Source organism: Bombina bombina, chromosome 12 (assembly GCF_027579735.1).
Source record: "Bombina bombina isolate aBomBom1 chromosome 12, aBomBom1.pri, whole genome shotgun sequence".
Taxonomy (NCBI): Eukaryota; Metazoa; Chordata; class Amphibia; order Anura; family Bombinatoridae; genus Bombina; species Bombina bombina.
Window position 1 is genome coordinate 60,699,802 of NC_069510.1, and position 24,829 is coordinate 60,724,630.

The following is a 24,829-nucleotide window of genomic DNA, read 5'->3' on the forward strand; positions in this document are numbered from 1 at the left end:
GCTATTAAATAGTTATTAACTATTTAATAGCTACCTAGTTAAAATAATTACCCAATTACCTGTAAAATAAATCCTAACCTAAGTTACAAGTTTCGCTTTGATATCTGAAGAAACGACCCTTGGCGGTTGAGAAACGCGTTATAATAAAGCCTTTTAAATAATTCTTTTAAACCTGGAAGTTGTGCATTTCTTATGAGTTCAAACCCAATTGAGTAATACAGGGAAACTGCTGAACCAAGTAACGCTCACAGCACGATTCCCTAATCCAAGGATAAGCTCCGGGAAGGATCACATCCAACAGTGTACTAGCCACTGATTTAAGTGCTAGCAGGCGAGATAGTACTGGTCACAGCACAGTACCACAGTTATTGGTAAGCACATTACCTCTCTGTCTTGTGTTATTTTTTCTTTTTTGAAACAATATTACGCTATGTGGCGCCCTCTTTATCTCCATATCTAATAAGTTACAAATACACCTACACTATCAATAAATTAAATAAACTACAAATATCTATCTAAAAATACAATTAAATAAACTAAACTAAATTACAAAAAAAAAAACACTAAATTACAAAAAATAAAAAAAGATTACAAGATTTTTAAGCTAATTACACCTATTCTAAGCCCCATAATAAAATAATAAAGCCCCCCAAAATAAAAAAAATCCCTACCCTATTCTAAATTAAAAAAAGTTCAAAGCTCTTTTACCTTACCAGCCCTTAAAAGGGCCTTTTGTGGGGGCATGCCCCAAAGAAAACTGCTCTTTTGCCTGAAAAAAAACAACACAATACCACCCCCCAACATTACAATCCACCACCCACATACCCCTAATCTAACCCAAACCCCCCTTAAATAAACCTAACACTACCCTCCTGAAGATCTCCCTACCTTGTCTTCACCACACCGGGCCGAACTCCTCATCCGATCCGGGCGATGTCTTTATCCAAGCGGCAGCAAAGTTTTCTTCCATCCGGCAGCATCTTCCATCAAGCGGCATCTTCAATCTTCATTCGTCGCTCCTCCGACGCGGAGCATCCATCCCGGCCGACGACTGAACGACGAATGAGGTACCTTTAAATGACGTCATCCAAGATGGCGTCCGTCGAATTCCGATTGGCTGATAGGATTCTATCAGCCAATCGGAATTAAGGTAGAAAAATCTGATTAGCTGATTGAATCAGCCAATCAGATTCAAGTTCAATCCGATTGGCTGAACCAATCAGATTGAACTTGAATCTGATTGGCTGATTCAATCAGCCAATCAGATTTTTCTACCTTAATTCCGATTGGCTGATAGAATCCTATCAGCCAATCGGAATTCGACGGACGCCATCTTGGATGACGTCATTTAAAGGTACCTCATTTGTCGTTCAGTCGTCGGCCGGGATGGATGCTCCGCGTCGGAGGAGCGACGAATGAAGATTGAAGATGGCGCTTGATGGAAGAAGACTTTGCTGCCGCTTAGATAAAGACATCGCCCGGATCGGATGAGGAGTTCGGCCCGGTGTGGTGAAGACAAGGTAGGGAGATCTTCAGGGGGTAGTGTTAGGTTTATTTAAGGGGGGTTTGGGTTAGATTAGGGGTATGTGGGTGGTATTGTGTTGTTTTTTTCATGCAAAAGAGCAGTTTTCTTTGGGGCATGCCCCCACAAAAGGCCCTTTTAAGGGCTAGTAAGGTAAAACAGAATTTATGTTTACCTGATAAATTACTTTCTCCAACGGTGTGTCCGGTCCACGGCGTCATCCTTACTTGTGGGATATTCTCTTCCCCAACAGGAAATGGCAAAGAGCCCAGCAAAGCTGGTCACATGATCCCTCCTAGGCTCCGCCTTCCCCAGTCATTCGACCGACGTAAAGGAGGAATATTTGCATAGGAGAAATCATATGATACCGTGGTGACTGTAGTTAAAGAAAATAAATGATCAGACCTGATTAAAAAACCAGGGCGGGCCGTGGACCGGACACACCGTTGGAGAAAGTAATTTATCAGGTAAACATAAATTCTGTTTTCTCCAACATAGGTGTGTCCGGTCCACGGCGTCATCCTTACTTGTGGGAACCAATACCAAAGCTTTAGGACACGGATGAAGGGAGGGAGCAAATCAGGTCACCTAGATGGAAGGCACCACGGCTTGCAAAACCTTTCTCCCAAAAATAGCCTCAGAAGAAGCAAAAGTATCAAATTTGTAAAATTTAGTAAAAGTGTGCAGTGAAGACCAAGTCGCTGCCTTACATATCTGATCAACAGAAGCCTCGTTCTTGAAGGCCCATGTGGAAGCCACGGCCCTAGTGGAATGAGCTGTGATTCTTTCAGGAGGCTGCCGTCCGGCAGTCTCGTAAGCCAATCTGATGATGCTTTTAAGCCAAAAAGAGAGAGAGGTAGAAGTTGATTTTTGACCTCTCCTTTTACCAGAATAAACAACAAACAAGGAAGATGTTTGTCTAAAATCCTTTGTAGCATCTAAATAGAATTTTAGAGCACGAACTACATCCAAATTGTGCAACAAACGTTCCTTCTTTGAAACTGGATTCGGACACAAAGAAGGCACGACTATCTCCTGGTTAATGTTTTTGTTAGAAACAACTTTCGGAAGAAAACCAGGTTTAGTACGCAAAACCACCTTATCTGCATGGAACACCAGATAAGGAGGAGAACACTGCAGAGCAGATAACTCTGAAACTCTTCTAGCAGAAGAAATTGCAACCAAAAACAAAACTTTCCAAGATAATAACTTAATATCAACGGAATGTAAGGGTTCAAACGGAACCCCCTGAAGAACTGAAAGAACTAAATTGAGACTCCAAGGAGGAGTCAAAGGTTTATAAACAGGCTTGATTCTAACCAGAGCCTGAACAAAAGCTTGAACATCTGGCACAGCTGCCAGCTTTTTGTGAAGTAACACAGACAAAGCAGAAATCTGTCCCTTCAAAGAACTTGCAGATAATCCTTTCTCCAAACCTTCTTGAAGAAAGGATAGAATCTTAGGAATTTTTATCTTGTCCCAAGGGAATCCTTTAGATTCACACCAACAGATATATTTTTTCCATATTTTATGGTAGATTTTTCTAGTTACAGGCTTTCTGGCCTGAACAAGAGTATCAATGACAGAATCTGACAACCCTCGCTTTGATAAAATCAAGCGTTCAATCTCCAAGCAGTCAGTTGGAGTGAGACCAGATTCGGATGTTCGAACGGACCTTGAACAAGAAGGTCCCGTCTCAAAGGTAGCTTCCATGGTGGAGCCGATGACATATTCACCAGGTCTGCATACCAAGTCCTGCGTGGCCACGCAGGAGCTATCAAGATCACCGATGCCCTCTCCTGATTGATCCTGGCTACCAGCCTGGGGATGAGAGGAAACGGTGGGAATACATAAGCTAGGTTGAAGGTCCAAGGTGCTACTAGTGCATCTACTAGAGTCGCCTTGGGATCCCTGGATCTGGACCCGTAGCAAGGAACCTTGAAGTTCTGACGAGAGGCCATCAGATCCATGTCTGGAATGCCCCACAACTGAGTAATTTGGGCAAAGATTTCCGGATGGAGTTCCCACTCCCCCGGATGAAATGTCTGACGACTCAGAAAATCCGCTTCCCAATTTTCCACTCCTGGGATGTGGATTGCAGACAAGTGGCAGGAGTGAGTCTCCGCCCATTGAATGATTTTGGTCACTTCTTCCATCGCCAGGGAACTCCTTGTTCCCCCTTGATGGTTGATATACGCAACAGTCGTCATGTTGTCCGATTGAAACCGTATGAATTTGGCCTTTGCTAGCTGAGGCCAAGCCTTGAGAGCATTGAATATCGCTCTCAGTTCCAGAATATTTATCGGGAGAAGAGATTCTTCCCGAGACCAAAGACCCTGAGCTTTCAGGAGTCCCCAGACCGCGCCCCAGCCCACCAGACTGGCGTCGGTCGTGACAATGACCCACTCTGGTCTGCGGAAGCTCATCCCCTGTGACAGGTTGTCCAGGGACAGCCACCAACGGAGTGAGTCTCTGGTCCTCTGATCTACTTGTATCGTCGGAGACAAGTCTGTATAATCCCCATTCCACTGACTGAGCATGCACAGTTGTAATGGTCTCAGATGAATTCGCGCAAAAGGAACTATGTCCATTGCCGCGACCATCAAACCTATTACTTCAATGCATTGCGCTATGGAAGGAAGAGGAACAGAATGAAGTACTTGACAAGAGTTTAGAAGTTTTGATTTTCTGGCCTCTGTCAGAAAAATCCTCATTTCTAAGGAGTCTATTATTGTTCCCAAGAAGGGAACTCTTGTTGACGGAGATAGAGAACTTTTTTCTACGTTCACTTTCCACCCGTGAGATCTGAGAAAGGCCAGGACAATGTCCGTATGAGCCTTTGCTTGTGGAAGGGACGACGCTTGAATCAGAATGTCGTCCAAGTAAGGTACTACTGCAATGCCCCTTGGTCGTAGCACCGCTAGAAGGGACCCCAGTACCTTTGTGAAAATTCTTGGAGCAGTGGCTAATCCGAATGGAAGTGCCACAAACTGGTAATGCTTGTCCAGAAAGGCGAACCTTAGGAACCGATGATGTTCCTTGTGGATAGGAATATGTAGATACGCATCCTTTAAATCCACCGTGGTCATGAATTGACCTTCCTGGATGGAAGGAAGAATTGTTCGAATGGTTTCCATTTTGAACGATGGAACCTTGAGAAACTTGTTTAGGATCTTGAGATCTAAGATTGGTCTGAATGTTCCCTCTTTTTTTGGGAACTATGAACAGATTGGAGTAGAACCCCATCCCTTGTTCTCCTAATGGAACAGGATGAATCACTCCCATTTTTAACAGGTCTTCTACACAATGTAAGAATGCCTGTCTTTTTATGTGGTCTGAAGACAATTGAGACCTGTGGAACCTCCCCCTTGGGGGAAGCCCCTTGAATTCCAGAAGATAACCTTGGGAGACTATTTCCAGCGCCCAAGGATCCAGAACATCTCTTGCCCAAGCCTGAGCGAAGAGAGAGAGTCTGCCCCCCACCAGATCCGGTCCTGGATCGGGGGCCAACATCTCATGCTGTTTTGGTAGCAGTGGCAGGTTTCTTGGCCTGCTTACCTTTGTTCCAGCCTTGCATTGGCCTCCAGGCTGGCTTGGCTTGAGAAGTATTGCCCTCTTGCTTAGAGGATGTAGCACTTGGGGCTGGTCCGTTTCTGCGAAAGGGACGAAAATTTGGTTTATTCTTAGCCTTGAAAGACCTATCCTGAGGAAGGGCGTGGCCCTTGCCCCCAGTGATATCAGAAATAATCTCTTTCAAGTCAGGGCCAAACAGCGTTTTCCCCTTGAAAGGAATGTTAAGCAATTTGTTCTTGGAAGACGCATCCGCTGACCAAGATTTTAGCCAAAGCGCTCTGCGCGCCACAATAGCAAAGCCAGAATTTTTCGCCGCTAATCTGGCCAATTGCAAAGTGGCGTCTAAAGTAAAAGAGTTAGCCAATTTGAGAGCATGAATTCTGTCCAAAATTTCCTCATAAGAAGAATCTTTATTGAGCGCCTTTTCTAGTTCATCGAACCAGAAACACGCTGCTGTAGTGACAGGAACAATGCATGAAATTGGTTGTAGAAGGTAACCTTGCTGAACAAACATCTTTTTAAGCAAACCCTCTAATTTTTTATCCATCGGATCTTTGAAAGCACAACTATCTTCTATGGGGATAGTGGTGCGTTTGTTTAGAGTAGAAACCGCCCCCTCGACCTTGGGGACTGTCTGCCATAAGTCCTTTCTGGGGTCGACCATAGGAAACAATTTCTTAAATATAGGGGGAGGGACGAAAGGTATGCCGGGCCTTTCCCATTCTTTGTTTACAATGTCCGCCACCCGCTTGGGTATAGGAAAAGCTTCGGGGGGCCCCGGGACCTCTAGGAACTTGTCCATCTTACATAATTTCTCTGGAATGACCAAATTCTCACAATCATCCAGAGTAGATAACACCTCCTTAAGCAGAGCGCGGAGATGTTCCAATTTAAATTTGAATGTAATCACATCAGGTTCAGCTTGTTGAGAAATTTTCCCTGAATCTGAAATTTCTCCCTCAGACAAAACCTCCCTGGCCCCCTCAGACTGGTGTAGGGGCACTTCAGAACCAATATCATCAGCGTCCTCATGCTCTTCAGTATTTTCTAAAACAGAGCAGTCGCGCTTTCGCTGATAAGTGGGCATTTTGGCTAAAATGTTTTTGATAAAATTATCCATTACAGCCGTTAATTGTTGCATAGTAAGGAGTATTGGCGCACTAGATGTACTAGGGGCCTCCTGTGTGGGCAAGACTGGCGTAGACGAAGGAGGGGATGATGCAGTACCATGCTTACTCCCCTCACTTGAGGAATCATCTTGGGCATCATTTTCTCTAAATTTTGTGTCACATAAATCACATCTATTTAAATGAGAAGGAACCTTGGCTTCCCCACATACAGAACACAGTCTATCTGATAGTTCAGACATGTTAAACAGGCATAAACTTGATAACAAAGTACAAAAAACGTTTTAAAATAAAACCGTTACTGTCACTTTAAATTTTAAACTGAACACACTTTATTACTGCAAATGTGAAAAAGTATGAAGGAATTGTTCAAATTTCACCAAAATTTCACCACAGTGTCTTAAAGCCTTAAAAGTATTGCACACCAAATTTGAAAGCTTTAACTCTTAAAATAACGGAACCGGGGCCGTTTTTATATTTAACCCCTATACAGTCCCTGGTATCTGCTTTGCTGAGACCCAACCAAGCCCAAAGGGGAATACGATACCAAATGACGCCTTCAGAAAGCTTTTTCTATGTATCTGAGCTCCTCACACATGCATCTGCATGTCTTGTTTCCCAAAAACAACTGCGCAATAGAGGCGCGAAAATGAGGCTCTGCCTATGATTAGGGAAAGCCCCCAGAGAAAAAGGTGTCCAATACAGTGCCTGCCGGTTATTTTACATAATTCCCAAGAATAAAATAATTCCTCAAAGCTATGAAGTATTAAAAATGCTTATATATCAATCGTTTTAGCCCAGAAAATGTCTACCAGTCTTAAAAGCCCTTGTGAAGCCCTTTATTCTTATGTAATAAAAATGGCTTACCGGATCCCATAGGGAAAATGACAGCTTCCAGCATTACCTAGTCTTGTTAGAAATGTGTCATACCTCAAGCAGCAAAAGTCTGCTCACTGTTTCCCCCAACTGAAGTTAATTCCTCTCAACAGTCCTGTGTGGAAACAGCCATCGATTTTAGTAACGGTTGCTAAAATCATTTTCCTCTTACAAACAGAAATCTTCATCTCTTTTCTGTTTCAGAGTAAATAGTACATACCAGCACTATTTTAAAATAACAAACTCTTGATTGAAGAATAAAAACTACATTTAAACACCAAAAAACTCTAAGCCATCTCCGTGGAGATGTTGCCTGTACAACGGCAAAGAGAATGACTGGGGAAGGCGGAGCCTAGGAGGGATCATGTGACCAGCTTTGCTGGGCTCTTTGCCATTTCCTGTTGGGGAAGAGAATATCCCACAAGTAAGGATGACGCCGTGGACCGGACACACCTATGTTGGAGAAAAGAGCTTTGAACTTTTTTTAATTTAGAATAGGGTAGGGAATTTTTTTTATTTTGGGGGTTTTATTATTTCATTAGGGGGCTTAGAATAGGTGTAATCTTTTTTTTATTTTTTGTAATTTAGTTTAGTTTATTTAATTGTACAGGGAGTGCAGAATTATTAGGCAAATGAGTATTTTGACCACATCATCCTCTTTATGCATGTTGTCTTACTCCAAGCTGTATAGGCTCGAAAGCCTACTACCAATTAAGCATATTAGGTGATGTGCATCTCTGTAATGAGAAGGGGTGTGGTCTAATGACATCAACACCCTATATCAGGTGTGCATAATTATCAGGCAACTTCCTTTCCTTTGGCAAAATGGGTCAAAAGAAGGACTTGACAGGCTCAGAAAAGTCAAAAATAGTGAGATATCTTGCAGAGGGATGCAGCACTCTTAAAATTGCAAAGCTTCTGAAGCGTGATCATCGAACAATCAAGTGTTTCATTCAAAATAGTCAACAGGGTCGCAAGAAGCGTGTGGAAAAACCAAGGCGCAAAATAACTGCCCATGAACTGAGAAAAGTCAAGCGTGCAGCTGCCAAGATGCCACTTGCCACCAGTTTGGCCATATTTCAGAGCTGCAACATCACTGGAGTACCCAAAAGCACAAGGTGTGCAATACTCAGAGACATGGCCAAGGTAAGAAAGGCTGAAAGACGACCACCACTGAACAAGACACACAAGCTGAAACGTCAAGACTGGGCAAAGAAATATCTCAAGACTGATTTTTCTAAGGTTTTATGGACTGATGAAATGAGAGTGAGTCTTGATGGGCCAGATGGATGGGCCCGTGGCAGGATTGGTAAAGGGCAGAGAGCTCCAGTCCGACTCAGACGCCAGCAAGGTGGAAGTGGAGTAGTGGTTTGGGCTGGTATCATCAAAGATGAGCTTGTGGGGCCTTTTCGGGTTGAGGATGGAGTCAAGCTCAACTCCCAGTCCTACTGCCAGTTTCTGGAAGACACCTTCTTCAAGCAGTAGTACAGGAAGAAGTCTGCATCCTTCAAGAAAAACATGATTTTCATGCAGGACAATGCTCCATCACACGCGTCCAAGTACTCCACAGCGTGGCTGGCAAGAAAGGGTATAAAAGAAGAAAATCTAATGACATGGCCTCCTTGTTAACCTGATCTGAACCCCATTGAGAACCTGTGGTCCATCATCAAATGTGAGATTTACAAGGAGGGAAAACAGTACACCTCTCTGAACAGTGTCTGGGAGGCTGTGGTTGCTGCTGCACGCAATGTTGATGGTGAACAGATCAAAACACTGTCAGAATCCATGGATGGCAGGCTTTTGAGTGTCCTTGCAAAGAAAGGTGGCTATATTGGTCACTGATTTGTTTTTGTTTTGTTTTTGAATGTCAGAAATGTATATTTGTGAATGTTGAGATGTTATATTGGTTTCACTGGTAAAAATAAATAATTGAAATGGGTATATATTTGTTTTTTGTTAAGTTGCCTAATAATTATGCACAGTAATAGTCACCTGCACACACAGATATCCCCCTAAAATAGCTATAACTAAAATCAAACTAAAAACTACTTCCAAAACTATTCAGCTTTGATATTAATGAGTTTTTTGGGTTCATTGAGAACATGGTTGTTGTTCAATAATAAAATTAATCCTCAAATATACAACTTGCCTAATAATTCTGCACTCCCTGTATTTTTAGATAGATATTTGTAAGTTTATTTAATTTATTGATAGTGTAGGTGTATTTGTAACTTAGGTTAGGATTTATTTTACAGGTAATTGGGTAGATATTTTAACTAGGTAGCTATTAAATAGTTAATAACTATTTAATAGCTATTTTACCTAGTTAAAATAATTAACAATTTACCTGTAAAATAAATATAAACCCTAACATAGCTACAATGTAATTATTAATTATATTGTAGCTATCTTAGGGTTTATTTTATAGGTAAGTATTTAGATTTAAATAGGAATATTTTAATTAATAATAACAGAATTTATGTTTACCTGATAAATTTCTTTCTCCAACGGTGTGTCCGGTCCACGGCGTCATCCTTACTTGTGGGATATTCTCTTCCCCAACAGGAAATGGCAAAGAGCCCAGCAAAGCTGGTCACATGATCCCTCCTAGGCTCCGCCTACCCCAGTCATTCGACCGACGTTAAGGAGGAATATTTGCATAGGAGAAACCATATGGTACCGTGGTGACTGTAGTTAAAGAAAATAAATTATCAGACCTGATTAAAAAACCAGGGCGGGCCGTGGACCGGACACACCGTTGGAGAAAGAAATTTATCAGGTAAACATAAATTCTGTTTTCTCCAACATAGGTGTGTCCGGTCCACGGCGTCATCCTTACTTGTGGGAACCAATACCAAAGCTTTAGGACACGGATGAAGGGAGGGAGCAAATCAGGTCACCTAAATGGAAGGCACCACGGCTTGCAAAACCTTTCTCCCAAAAATAGCCTCAGAAGAAGCAAAAGTATCAAACTTGTAAAATTTGGTAAAAGTGTGCAGTGAAGACCAAGTCGCTGCCCTACATATCTGATCAACAGAAGCCTCGTTCTTGAAGGCCCATGTGGAAGCCACAGCCCTAGTGGAATGAGCTGTGATTCTTTCGGGAGGCTGCCGTCCGGCAGTCTCGTAAGCCAATCTGATGATGCTTTTAATCCAAAAAGAGAGAGAGGTAGAAGTTGCTTTTTGACCTCTCCTTTTACCTGAATAAACAACAAACAAGGAAGATGTTTGTCTAAAATCCTTTGTAGCATCTAAATAGAATTTTAGAGCGCGAACAACATCCAAATTGTGCAACAAACGTTCCTTCTTTGAAACTGGTTTTGGACACAGAGAAGGTACGATAATCTCCTGGTTAATGTTTTTGTTAGAAACAACTTTTGGAAGAAAACCAGGTTTAGTACGTAAAACCACCTTATCTGCATGGAACACCAGATAAGGAGGAGAACACTGCAGAGCAGATAATTCTGAGACTCTTCTAGCAGAAGAAATCGCAACTAAAAACAAAACTTTCCAAGATAATAACTTAATATCAACGGAATGTAAGGGTTCAAACGGAACCCCCTGAAGAACTGAAAGAACTAAATTGAGACTCCAAGGAGGAGTCAAAGGTTTGTAAACAGGCTTGATTCTAACCAGAGCCTGAACAAAGGCTTGAACATCTGGCACAGCTGCCAGCTTTTTGTGAAGTAATACCGACAAGGCAGAAATCTGTCCCTTCAAAGAACTTGCAGATAATCCTTTTTCCAATCCTTCTTGAAGGAAGGATAGAATCCTAGGAATCTTAACCTTGTCCCAAGGGAATCCTTTAGATTCACACCAACAGATATATTTTTTCCAAATTTTGTGGTAAATCTTTCTAGTTACAGGCTTTCTGGCCTGAACAAGAGTATCGATAACAGAATCTGAGAATCCTCGCTTCGATAAAATCAAGCGTTCAATCTCCAAGCAGTCAGCTGGAGTGAAACCAGATTCGGATGTTCGAACGGACCCTGAACAAGAAGGTCTCGTCTCAAAGGTAGCTTCCAAGGTGGAGCCGATGACATATTCACCAGATCTGCATACCAAGTCCTGCGTGGCCACGCAGGAGCTATCAAGATCACCGACGCCCTCTCCTGATTGATCCTGGCTACCAGCCTGGGGATGAGAGGAAATGGCGGGAACACATAAGCTAGTTTGAAGGTCCAAGGTGCTACTAGTGCATCCACTAGAGCCGCCTTGGGATCCCTGGATCTGGCCCCGTAGCAAGGAACTTTGAAGTTCTGACGAGAGGCCATCAGATCCATGTTTGGAATGCCCCACAGGTGAGTGACTTGGGCAAAGATTTCCGGATGGAGTTCCCACTCCCCCGGATGCAATGTCTAACGACTCAGAAAATCCGCTTCCCAATTTTCCACTCCTGGGATGTGGATAGCAGACAGGTGGCAGGAGTGAGACTCCGCCCATAGAATGATTTTGGTCACTTCTTCCATCGCTAGGGAACTCCTTGTTCCCCCCTGATGGTTGATGTACGCAACAGTTGTCATGTTGTCTGATTGAAACCGTATGAACTTGGTCCTCGCTAGCCGAGGCCAGGCCTTGAGAGCATTGAATATCGCTCTCAGTTCCAGAATATTTATCGGTAGAAGAGATTCTTCCCGAGACCAAAGACCCTGAGCTTTCAGGGATCCCCAGACCGCGCCCCAGCCCATCAGACTGGCGTCGGTCGTGACAATGACCCACTCTGGTCTGCGGAACGTCATCCCTTGAGACAGATTGTCCAGGGACAGCCACCAACGGAGTGAGTCTCTGGTCCTCTGATTTACTTGTATCTTCGGAGACAAGTCTGTATAGTCCCCATTCCACTGACTGAGCATGCACAGTTGTAATGGTCTTAGATGAATGCGCGCAAAAGGAACTATGTCCATCGCCGCTACCATCAACCCGATCACTTCCATGCACTGAGCTATGGAAGGAAGAGGAACGGAATGAAGTATCCGACAAGAGTCTAGAAGTTTTGTTTTTCTGGCCTCTGTTAGAAAGATCCTCATTTCTAAAGAGTCTATAATTGTTCCCAAGAAGGGAACCCTTGTTGACGGGGATAGAGAACTCTTTTCCACGTTCACTTTCCAGCCGTGAGATCTGAGAAAGGCCAGGACAATGTCCGTGTGAGCCTTTGCTTGAGGAAGGGACGACGCTTGAATCAGAATGTCGTCCAGGTAAGGTACTACTGCAATGCCCCTTGGTCTTAGCACCGCTAGAAGGGAGCCTAGTACCTTTGTGAAAATCCTTGGAGCAGTGGCTAATCCGAAAGGAAGCGCCACGAACTGGTAATGTTTGTCCAGGAATGCAAACCTTAGGAACCGATGATGTTCCTTGTGGATAGGAATATGTAGATACGCATCCTTTAAATCCACCGTGGTCATGAATTGACCCTCCTGGATGGAAGGAAGAATAGTTCGAATGGTTTCCATCTTGAAAGATGGAACCTTGAGAAACTTGTTTAAGATCTTGAGATCTAAGATTGGTCTGAACGTTCCCTCTTTTTTGGGAACTATGAACAGATTGGAGTAGAACCCCATCCCTTGTTCTCTTAGTGGAACAGGATGAATCACTCCCATTTTTAGCAGGTCTTCTACACAATGTAAGAACGCCTGTCTTTTTATGTGGTCTGAAGACAACTGAGACCTGTGGAACCTCCCCCTTGGGGGAAGTCCCTTGAATTCCAGAAGATAACCCTGGGAGACTATTTCTAGCGCCCAAGGATCCAGAACATCTCTTGCCCAAGCCTGAGCGAAGAGAGAGAGTCTGCCCCCCACCAGATCCGGTCCCGGATCGGGGGCCATTATTTCATGCTGTCTTGGTAGCAGTGGCAGGCTTCTTGGCCTGCTTTCCCTTGTTCCAGCCTTGCATTGGTCTCCAAGCTGGCTTGGCTTGAGAAGTATTACCCTCTTGCTTAGAGGACGTAGCACTTTGGGCTGGTCCGTTTTTACGAAAGGGACGAAAATTGGGTCTATTTTTCGCCTTGAAAGGCCGATCCTGAGGAAGGGCGTGGCCCTTACCCCCAGTGATATCCGAGATAATCTCTTTCAAGTCAGGGCCAAACAGCGTTTTCCCCTTGAAAGGAATGTTTAGTAGCTTGTTCTTGGAAGACGCGTCAGCCGACCAAGATTTCAACCAAAGCGCTCTGCGCGCCACAATAGCAAACCCAGAATTCTTAGCCGCTAACCTAGCCAATTGCAAAGTGGCGTCTAGGGTGAAAGAATTAGCCAATTTGAGAGCATTGATTCTGTCCATAATCTCCTCATAAGGAGGAGAATCACTATCGAGCGCCTTTATCAGTTCATCAAACCAGAAACATGCGGCTGTAGTGACAGGGACAATGCATGAAATTGGTTGTAGAAGGTAACCCTGCTGAACAAACATCTTTTTAAGCAAACCTTCTAATTTCAGAAAGTCTTTTCTAAGTATCAGAGCTCCTCTCACATGCGACTGCATGCCATGCCTCTCAAAAACAAGTGCGCCACACCGGCGCGAAAATGAGACTCTGCTTATGCTTTGGGAAAGCCCCAGAGAAATAAGGTGTCCAATACAGTGCCTGCCGATATTATAATATCAATAAACCCAGATAAAATGATTCCTCAAAGCTAAATATGTTTTAAAACTGAATCGATTTAGCCCAGAAAAGTCTACAATCTTAATAAGCCCTTGTGAAGCCCTTATTTACCATCGTAATAAACATGGCTTACCGGATCCCATAGGGAAAAATGACAGCTTCCAGCATTACATCGTCTTGTTAGAATGTGTCATACCTCAAGCAGCAAGAGACTGCACACTGTTCCTCCAACTGAAGTTAATTGCTCTCAACAGTCCTGTGTGGAACAGCCATGGATTTTAGTTACGGTGCTAAAATCATTTTCCTCATACAAACAGAAATCTTCATCTCTTTTCTGTTTCTGAGTAAATAGTACATACCAGCACTATTTTAAAATAACAAACTCTTGATTGAATAATAAAAACTACAGTTAAACACTAAAAAACTCTAAGCCATCTCCGTGGAGATGTTGCCTGTACAACGGCAAAGAGAATGACTGGGGTAGGCGGAGCCTAGGAGGGATCATGTGACCAGCTTTGCTGGGCTCTTTGCCATTTCCTGTTGGGGAAGAGAATATCCCACAAGTAAGGATGACGCCGTGGACCGGACACACCTATGTTGGAGAAATTAATATTAGATTTATTTTAATACGAGTTTAGTTAGGATGTTAGAGTTAGATAGGGTTATTATACTTAATATATATAATATAATAACTATATTAACCCTAATATAATTAGGGTTAATATAGTTAATATAGCTGGCGGCGGTGTAGGGGGATTAGATTAGGGGTTAATACATTTATTATAGGTGGCCGCGGTGTAGGGGGATGTAGATTGTAGGCAAAAGAGCAGTTTACTTTGTGACAAAGCCCCGCCAAAAGCCCTTTATGGGCTGGCAAAAGAGCTGTTACTTTGGGGCAATGCCACTGTCAAGGTATATGCGAGATTAATAAATATATATTTTGATCATATATTTCAAGATTAATAAATCTGTATCTTTGATCAGATATTTTCACTGATCAGTAGAAAATAACTCATTGCATTCAGAACTGACTTCAGGCAGGTTTAGTTCTCCCCCACTTCTTCAATTGCACAGGAGACATTCTTGGCTAAAAGTAGAACAAAGGATTGTTTCTGGGAGATCTCACACACTCAATATGCTAAATTATGCAATTGTATAATTTAGCAAGGAAATGGAAACTAACACAGTTTCAGGATACAGGCCCATATATGGATTTCCTCCAAGGAAGATGCCGATCCGTCTGAAGAGATGTGAAAAATGCAGGCATTTTTCAAAAGGGACTGGTAATTAGCACAGATTTGTTTGAGTGGCTCATGCTGTGTGATTACTAACCCTGGAAAATACCAGATGTGGTGATTAAGATAATACAGAGAAAACACAGACAAACAGGTGTGACTCTGAACATACAACACACAATGAAGGCACATGGCTTACATTATGATTTCAAAGCAACTGTAGTTAGATTTCAAATAAAATATACTAGGAAAATAAATACAAGACATGCATATTTTGAAAGCATGAATATCTTAGCCTCTGTGTGTTTAAGAACATGAATAGATGTTTATGGACCTGAAGAGAAGTGATCATTAACATTTATTTTTATTTCAGATCGACATAAACAGGATTTATGTATTCAGGAAGAAATACACAGAAATGTCACATACTATATCTGGGTGAATGCAGTATATCAGGAGTTTTAAATACTACCAATCTGGAGATATAAAAATAAGCTGTTATTTGCAAAGAAATGCCAGAATACTGATAAAATTATAATGCATTTTAAGCTAATAATTAGCAGTATTAAATTACCTTAATATAATAAAATGTTAATAATATAACATATTTGGTATCAGAATAATCAGAAAAAATAACCTAATATTAACCATCTGTAATTGGGGTTATATATGATTATTATATATGATTAATGCAGAGAGTGTGATCTGATTAAATAACCATTTTATGAAAAAAAAAAAAAACAGAATTTATTCTTACCTGATAAATTACTTTCTCCAACGGTGTGTCCGGTCCACGGCGTCATCCTTACTTGTGGGAAATATCTCTTCCCCAACAGGAAATGGCAGAGTCCCAGCAAAGCTGGCCATATAGTCCCTCCTAGGCTCCGCCCACCCCAGTCATTCGACCGACGGACAGGAGGAAAAATATAGGAGAAACCATATGGTACCGTGGTGACTGTAGTTATGTAGGTAATAATTCATCAGAACTGATTAAAAAACCAGGGCGGGCCGTGGACCGGACACAACGTTGGAGAAAGTAATTTATCAGGTAAGCATAAATTCTGTTTTCTCCAACATTGGTGTGTCCGGTCCACGGCGTCATCCTTACTTGTGGGAACCAATACCAAAGCTTTAGGACACGGATGAAGGGAGGGAGCAAATCAGGTTACCTAAACGGAAGGCACCACGGCTTGCAAAACCTTTCTCCCAAAAATAGCCTCCGAAGAAGCAAAAGTATCAAATTTGTAAAATTTGGCAAAAGTGTGTAGTGAAGACCAAGTCGCTGCCTTACATATCTGATCAACAGAAGCCTCGTTTTTGAAGGCCCATGTGGAAGCCACAGCCCTAGTGGAGTGAGCTGTGATTCTTCCAGGAGGCTGCCGTCCGGCAGTCTCGTAAGCCAATAGGATGATGCTTTTAAGCCAAAAGGAAAGAGAGATAGAAGTCGCTTTTTGACCTCTCCTTTTACCAGAATAGACGACAAACAGAGAAGATGTTTGTCTGAAATCTTTTGTAGCTTCTAAATAGAATTTTAGAGCACGGACTACGTCCAAATTGTGTAACAAACGTTCCTTCTTTGAAACTGGATTCGGACACAAAGAAGGTACAACTATCTCCTGGTTAATATTTTTGTTAGAAACAATCTTTGGAAGAAAACCAGGCTTAGTACGCAAAACCACCTTATCTGCATGGAACACCAGATAGGGCGGAGAACACTGCAGAGCAGATAACTCTGAAACTCTTCTAGCAGAAGAAATAGCAACCAAAAACAAAACTTTCCAAGATAACAACTTAATATCTATGGAATGTAAAGGTTCAAACGGAACCCCTTGAAGAACTGAAAGAACTAAATTTAAACTCCAGGGAGGAGTCAAAGGTCTGTAAACAGGCTTGATCCTAACCAGAGCCTGAACAAATGCTTGAACATCTGGCATAGCTGCCAGACGTTTGTGTAGTAAGACAGATAAAGCAGAAATCTGTCCCTTTAGAGAACTTGCAGATAATCCTTTATCCAAACCTTCTTGCAGAAAGGAAATAATCTTAGGAATTTTTATCTTATTCCAAGGGAATCCCTTGGATTCACACCAGCAGATATATCTTTTCCATATTTTATGGTAAATCTTTCTAGTTACCGGTTTTCTGGCCTGAACCAGAGTATCAATCACAGAATCTGAAAACCCACGCTTTGATAGAATCAAGCGTTCATTCTCCAAGCCGTCAGCTGGCGGGAGACCAGATTTGGATGTTCGAATGGACCCTGAACAAGAAGGTCCTGTCTCAAAGGTAGCTTCCATGGTGGAACCGATGACATATTCACCAGGTCTGTATACCAAGTCCTGCGTGGCCACGCAGGGGCTATCAAGATCACCGAGGCCCTCTCCTGTTTGATCCTGGCTACCAGCCTGGGAATGAGAGGAAACGGTGGAAACACATAAGCTAGGTTGAAGGTCCAAGGCGCTACTAGTGCATCCACTAGAGTCGCCTTGGGATCCCTGGATCTGGACCCATAGCAAGGAACCTTGAAGTTCTGACGAGACGCCATCAGATCCATGTCTGGAATGCCCCATAATTGAGTCAATTGTTCAAAATTCTCCGGGTGGAGTTCCCACTCCCCCGGATGGAATGTCTGACGACTCAGATAATCCGCTTCCCAGTTTTCCACACCTGGGATGTGGATCGCAGATAGATGGCAGGAGTGATTCTCCGCCCATTGTATTATTTTGGTTACTTCTTTCATCGCCAGGGAACTCCTTGTTCCCCCCTGATGATTGATATACGCAACAGTCGTCATGTTGTCTGATTGGAATCTTATGAATCTGGCCTTTGCAAGCTGAGGCCAAGCCCTGAGAGCATTGAATATCGCTCTTAGTTCCAGAATGTTAATCGGGAGAAGAGACTCTTCTCGAGACCATAGTCCCTGAGCTTTCAGGGATTCCCAGACCGCACCCCAGCCCACTAGACTGGCGTCGGTCGTGATAATGACCCACTCTGGTCTGCGGAAGCTCATTCCCTGGGATAGGTGGTCCAGGGATATCCACCAACGGAGTGAATCTCTGGTCTTCTGATCTACTTGAATCACTGGAGACAAGTTTGTATAGTCCCCATTCCACTGTTTCAGCATGCACAGTTGTAATGGTCTTAGATGAATTCGCGCAAAAGGAACTATGTCCATTGCTGCAACCATCAACCCTACTACTTCCATGCACTGAGCTATGGAAGGACGTGGAACAGAATGAAGAACTTGACAAGTGCTTAGAAGTTTTGACTTTCTGACATCTGTCAGAAAGATCCTCATTTCTAAGGAATCTATTATTGTTCCCAAGAAGGGAACTCTTGTTGACAGAGACAGAGAACTTTTTTCTATGTTCACCTTCCATCCGTGAGATCTGAGAAAGGCCAGAACGATGTCTGTATGAGCCTTTGATTTGGAAAGGGACGACGCTTGTATTAGAATGTCGTCCAAGTATGGTACTACTGCAATGCCCCTCGGTCGCTATAAGGGACCCAAGTACCTTTGTGAAAATCCTTGGAGCAGTGGCTAATCCGAATGGGAGGGCCACAAACTGGTAATGTTTGTCCAGAAAGGCAAACCTTAGGAACTGATGATGTTCTTTGTGGATAGGAATATGTAGGTACGCATCCTTTAGATCCACGGTAGTCATAAATTGACCTTCCTGGATAGTGGGTAGAATCGTTCGAATGGTTTCCATTTTGAACGATGGTACCCTGAGAAATTTGTTTAGGATCTTTAAATCCAGAATTGGTCTGAAGGTTCCCTCTTTTTTGGGAACTACGAACAGATTTGAGTAAAATCTCATTCCTTGTTCCGTCATTGGAACTGGGTGTATCACTCCCATCTTTAACAGGTCTTCTACACAATGTAAGAACGCCTGTCTCTTTATTTGGTTTGAGGATAAGTGAGACATGTGGAACCTTCCCCTTGGAGGTAGTTCCTTGAATTCCAGAAGATAACCCTGAGAAACTATTTCTAGCGCCCAAGGATCCTGAACATCTCTTGCCCAAGCCTGAGCAAAGAGAGAGAGTCTGCCCCCCACTAGATCCGGTCCCGGATCGGGGGCTACTCCTTCATGCTGTTTTGTTAGCGGTAGCAGGCTTCTTGGTCTGCTTACCCTTGTTCCAGCCTTGCATCGTTTTCCAGGCAGTTTTGGACTGTGAGGCATTACCCTCTTGCTTAGAGGATGCAGAATTAGAGGCTGGTCCGTTCCTGAAATTACGAAAGGAACGAAAATTAGACTTATTCTTGGCCTTGAAAGGCCTATCTTGTGGGAGGGCGTGACCCTTTCCCCCCAGTGATGTCTGAGATAATCTCTTTCAATTCTGGTCCAAAGAGTTTTACCCTTGAAGGGGATGTTAAGCAATTTTGTCTTGGATGATACATCCGCTGACCAAGACTTTAGCCAAAGCGCTCTGCGCGCCACAATTGCAAACCCTGAATTTTTCGCCGCTAATCTAGCTAATTGCAAAGCAGCATCTAAAATAAAAGCGTTAGCCAACTTAAGTGCGTGAACTCTGTCCATAACCTCCTCATATGGAGTCTCTCTACTGAGCGACTTTTCTAGTTCCTCGAACCAGAACCACGCTGCTGCAGTGACAGGAACAATGCACGAAATGGGTTGTAGAAGGTAACCTTGCTGTACAAAAATCTTTTTAAGCAAACCTTCCAATTTTTTATCCATAGGATCTGTGAAAGCACAACTATCCTCAATAGGAATAGTAGCGCGCTTGTTTAGAGTAGAAACTGCCCCCTCGACCTTAGGGACTGTCTGCCATAAGTCCTTTCTGGGGTCGACCATAGGAATGAATCATCTTGGGCAATTTCATTATCTGTGGCAGTACTGTCCTTACTTTGTTTGGACGCTATGGCACAATTATCACACAATTTTGAAGGGGGAGACACATTGGCTTTCATACATATAGAACATAGCTTATCTGAAGGCACAGACATGTTAAACAGGCTTAAACTTGTCAATAAAGTACAAAAACCGTTTTAAATCAAAACCGTTACTGTCTCTTTAAATTTTAAACAGAGCACACTTTATTACTGAATATGTGAAAAAATATGAAGGAATTGTTCAAAATTTCACCACAGTGTCTTAAAGCATTAAAAGTATTGCACACCAATTTTCAGAGCTTTAACCCTTAAAATAACGAAACCGGAGCCGGTTACAGATTTAACCCCTATACAGTCCCAGCTACAGCCTTTGCTGCGACTTTACCAAGCCCAGAGGGGAATACGATACCAAATGACGCCTTTTAGGAACTTTTCCAACTACTTTCAGGTCCTCACACATGCATCTGCATGTCTTGCTCTCAAAAACAACTGCGCAGTAATGGCGCGAAAATGAGGCTCAGCCTACAACTGGGAAGGCCCTTCCTGACTGGAAAAGGTGTCTAACATAGTGCCTGACGTTAAAAAACGTTTCCCAAGTTTATAAGTGTGAATTATCAGCATAAACATGTATAAAATGTCCAAATAAAGCAATCGATTTAGCCCATAAAAGTGTCTACCAGTTTATAGCCCATATTAAGCCCTTTATTCTGTTTGAGACTAAGAAAATGGCTTACCGGTCCCCATGAGGGGAAATGACAGCCTTCCAGCATTACACAGTCTTGTTAGAAATATGGCTAGTCATACCTTAAGCAGAAAAGTCTGCTAACTGTTTCCCCCAACTGAAGTTACTTCATCTCAATAGTCCTATGTGGAAACAGCAATCGATTTTAGTTACTGTCTGCTAAAATCATCTTCCTCTCACAAACAGAAATCTTCATCCTTTTCTGTTTCAGAGTAAATAGTACATACCAGCACTATTTTAAAATAACAAACTCTTGATAGTAGAATAAAAAAAAACTACAACTAAACACCACATACTCTTAACCATCTCCGTGGAGATGTTGCCTGTGCAACGGCAAAGAGAATGACTGGGGTGGGCGGAGCCTAGGAGGGACTATATGGCCAGCTTTGCTGGGACTCTTTGCCATTTCCTGTTGGGGAAGAGATATTTCCCACAAGTAAGGATGACGCCGTGGACAGGACACACCAATGTTGGAGAAAATTAACTTGCTTAAAATTGTTAGAAATGGTCTTGTTGTATTTGTTTGTTTGTACGTCTGCTGCCACCTAGTGTTATGATGCGGAATTGCAACCATGAGATGATTGGTTGTTGCAAAGAATGCATTTCCTTGACAACACATTTACCAAATAAACCAATCCATGTTCAGTTGCAAAGAACCAATCCAAGACAAGGCCGCGGGCGTTTCCAATATTCACCAATGACTGATAAATAATCAAAAAGGGGAGGGGTGAGATCAGATGATTTAAACCCCAGCATAGAGACTAAAAAGAAGGTTGCTGTGTTGACTGATCCAGAAAGGAATAACTGCTGTAGTTATTATTAAAGCACACACCTACTATTGGACTCCATATGCCTTATCCCCAATTTTGAAATTTCTGAGGTGAAATTGGACCTGTTGAGAAAACATTGGAAACCGGATATCGAATCGTTTATTTGGTGATGTATACAAGGTTTTTGTAAGATAAGTTATATGCATAGCCACTACAGTAAAATTACAATTTTTGAATTGGAAAGAACAAATTGGGCTTTTAGATTGTATTATATAACCTTAAATAGCTCTTAGCCTGCCTGTTTGTATGCAAGCATTTAAAGTAAACATTTACTATTGATGTATGTAGCAGAGTTAAGGAAATATTTCAAGTTAGCATTTCATAGCCTATGTATTGTTATATTAATCCCAATCTTAAATTGTTTATCTATGCAAAACAGAATTTATGTTTACCTGATAAATTTCTTTCTCCAACGGTGTGTCCGGTCCACGGCTTCATCCTTACTTGTGGGATATTCTCTTCCGCTACAGGAAATGGCAAAGAGAGCACCCAGCAAGAGCTGTCCATATAGCTCCCCCTCTGGCTCCGCCCCCCAGTCATTCGACCGACGGTTAGGAGAAAAAGGAGAAACCATAGGGTGCCGTGGTGACTGTAGTGTATAAAGAAAGAAATTTTTCAAACCTGATTAAAAACCAGGGCGGGCCGTGGACCGGACACACCGTTGGAGAAAGAAATTTATCAGGTAAACATAAATTCTGTTTTCTCCAACATTGGTGTGTCCAGTCCACGGCTTCATCCTTACTTGTGGGAACCAATACCAAAGCTTTAGGACACGGATGAAGGGAGGGAGCAAACCAGGTTACCTAAACGGAAGGCACCACGGCTTGCAAAACCTTTCTCCCAAAAATAGCCTCCGAAGAAGCATAAAGTATCGAATTTGTAAAATTTGGCAAAAGTATGCAGAGAAGACCAAGTCGCTGCCTTACAGATCTGATCAACAGAAGCCTTGTTCTTAAAAGCCCATGTGGAAGCCACAGCTCTAGTAGAATGAGCTGTAATTCGTTCAGGAGGCTGCCGTCCGGCAGTCTCATAAGCCAATCGGATGATGCTTTTCAGCCAAAAAGAAAGAGATGTAGCAGTAGCTTTCTGCCCCCTCCTCTTACCAAAATACACAACAAACAAGGATGATGTATGTCTGAAATCCTTTGTTGCTTCTAAATAGAACTTTAAAGCACGGACCACATCTAGATTGTGTAACAAGCGTTCCTTCTTTGAAACTGGATTCGGACACAGAGAAGGAACAACAATTTCCTGGTTAATATTCCTGTTGGAAACGACCTTTGGAAGAAAACCAGGCTTGGTACGTAAAACTACCTTATCTGAGTGGAATACCAGATAGGGAGAAGTACACTGCAAAGCAGATAATTCAGAAACTCTTCTAGCAGAAGAAATAGCAACCAAAAACAGAACTTTCCAAGATAGTAACTTAATATCTATGGAATGCATGGGTTCAAACGGAACCCCCTGAAGAACTGAAAGAACTAAATTTAGACTCCAAGGAGGAGTCATGGGTCTGTAAACAGGCTTGATTCTAACAAACACCTGTACATCTGGCACAGCTGCCAGACGTTTTTGTAACAAAACAGACAGAGCAGATATCTGTCCTTTTAAGGAACTAGCTGACAAACCTTTATCCAGACCTTCTTGGAGAAAGGAAAGTATCCTAGGAATTTTAATTTTACTCCAAGGGAATCCCTTGGATTCACACCAATGGATATATTTTTGCCATATCTTATGGTAAATCTTCCTAGTTACAGATTTTCTGGCTTGAACCAGAGTATCTACGACTGTATCTGAAAACCCACGCATAGATAGAATCAAGCGTTCAATTCCCAAACAGTCAGTTGGAGAGAGACTAGATTTGGATGTTCGAACGGACCTTGTACTAGAAGATCCTGCCTCAAAGGTAGCTTCCATGGTGGAGCCGATGACATATTCACCAGGTCTGCATACCAAGTCCTGCGTGGCCACGCAGGGGCTATTAGAATCACCGAGGCCTGCTCCTGTTTGATCCTGGCTACAAGCCTGGGAAGGAGAGGGAACGGTGGAAATACATAAGCTAGGTTGAACGACCAAGGCGCCACTAATGCATCCACCAGTGTCGCCTTGGGATCCCTGGATCTGGACCCGTATCGAGGAACCTTTGCGTTCTGGCGAGACGCCATCAGATCCATATCTGGAATGCCCCATAGTTGAGTCAACTGGGCAAAAACCTCCGGGTGGAGTTCCCACTCCCCCGGATGAAAAGTCTGAAGACTCAAATAATCCGCCTCCCAGTTGTCCACTCCTGGGATGTGAATTGCAGATAGGTGGCAGGAATGATCCTCCGCCCATTTGATGATCTTGGATACCTCTCTCATCGCTAAGGAACTCTTTGTTCCCCCCTGATGATTGATGTACGCTACAGTCGTCATGTTGTCCGACTGGAACCTTATGAATTTGGCCTTTGCTAGGTGAGGCCACGCCAGGAGCGCATTGAATATCGCTCTTAGTTCTAAAATGTTTATCGGAAGAAGAGACTCTTCTCGAGACCATAGACCTTGAGCTTTCAGAGAGTCCCAGACCGCACCCCAGCCTAAGAGACTGGCGTCGGTCATGACAATGACCCACTCTGGTCTGCGGAAACTCATTCCCTGAGACAGGTAATCGTGAGACAACCACCAGCGGAGAGAATCCCTGGTTACCTGGTCTACTTGAATCTGGGGAGACAAGTCTGCATAGTCCCCATTCCACTGATTGAGCATGCACAGTTGTAATGGTCTTAGATGAATTCGAGCAAAAGGAACTATGTCCATTGCTGCAACCATCAATCCTACTACTTCCATGCACTGAGCTATGGAAGGCTGAAGAATAGAGTGAAGAACTTGACAAGCGTTTAGAAGCTTTGACTTTCTGACCTCTGTCAGGAAGATCTTCATTTCTAAAGAATCTATTATTGTTCCCAAAAAGGGAACTCTTGTTGACGGGGACAGGGAACTCTTTTCTACGTTCACCTTCCACCCGTGAGATCTGAGAAAGGCTAGAACAATGTCTGTATGAGCCTTTTCTTTGGAAAGAGATGACACTTGGATTAGAATGTTGTCTAGGTAAGGTGCTACAGCAATGCCCCTCGGTCGTAGAACCGCTAGAAGGCACCCTAGCACCTTTGTGAAGATTCTGGGAGCAGTGGCTAAACCGAACGGAAGAGCCACGAACTGGTAATGTTTGTCCATAAAGGCGAACATCAGGAACTGATGATGATCTTTGTGGATAGGAATATGCAGGTACGCATCCTTTAAGTCCACGGTAGTCATATATTGACCCTCCTGGATTGTTGGTAAAATTGTCCGAATGGTTTCCATTTTGAATGATGGAACTCTGAGGAATTTGTTTAGAATTTTTAGATCCAGAATTGGCCTGAAAGTTCCCTCTTTTTTGGGAACTACAAACAGGTTTGAGTAAAAACCCAGACCTTGTTCCGCTGTTGGAACTGGGTTTATCA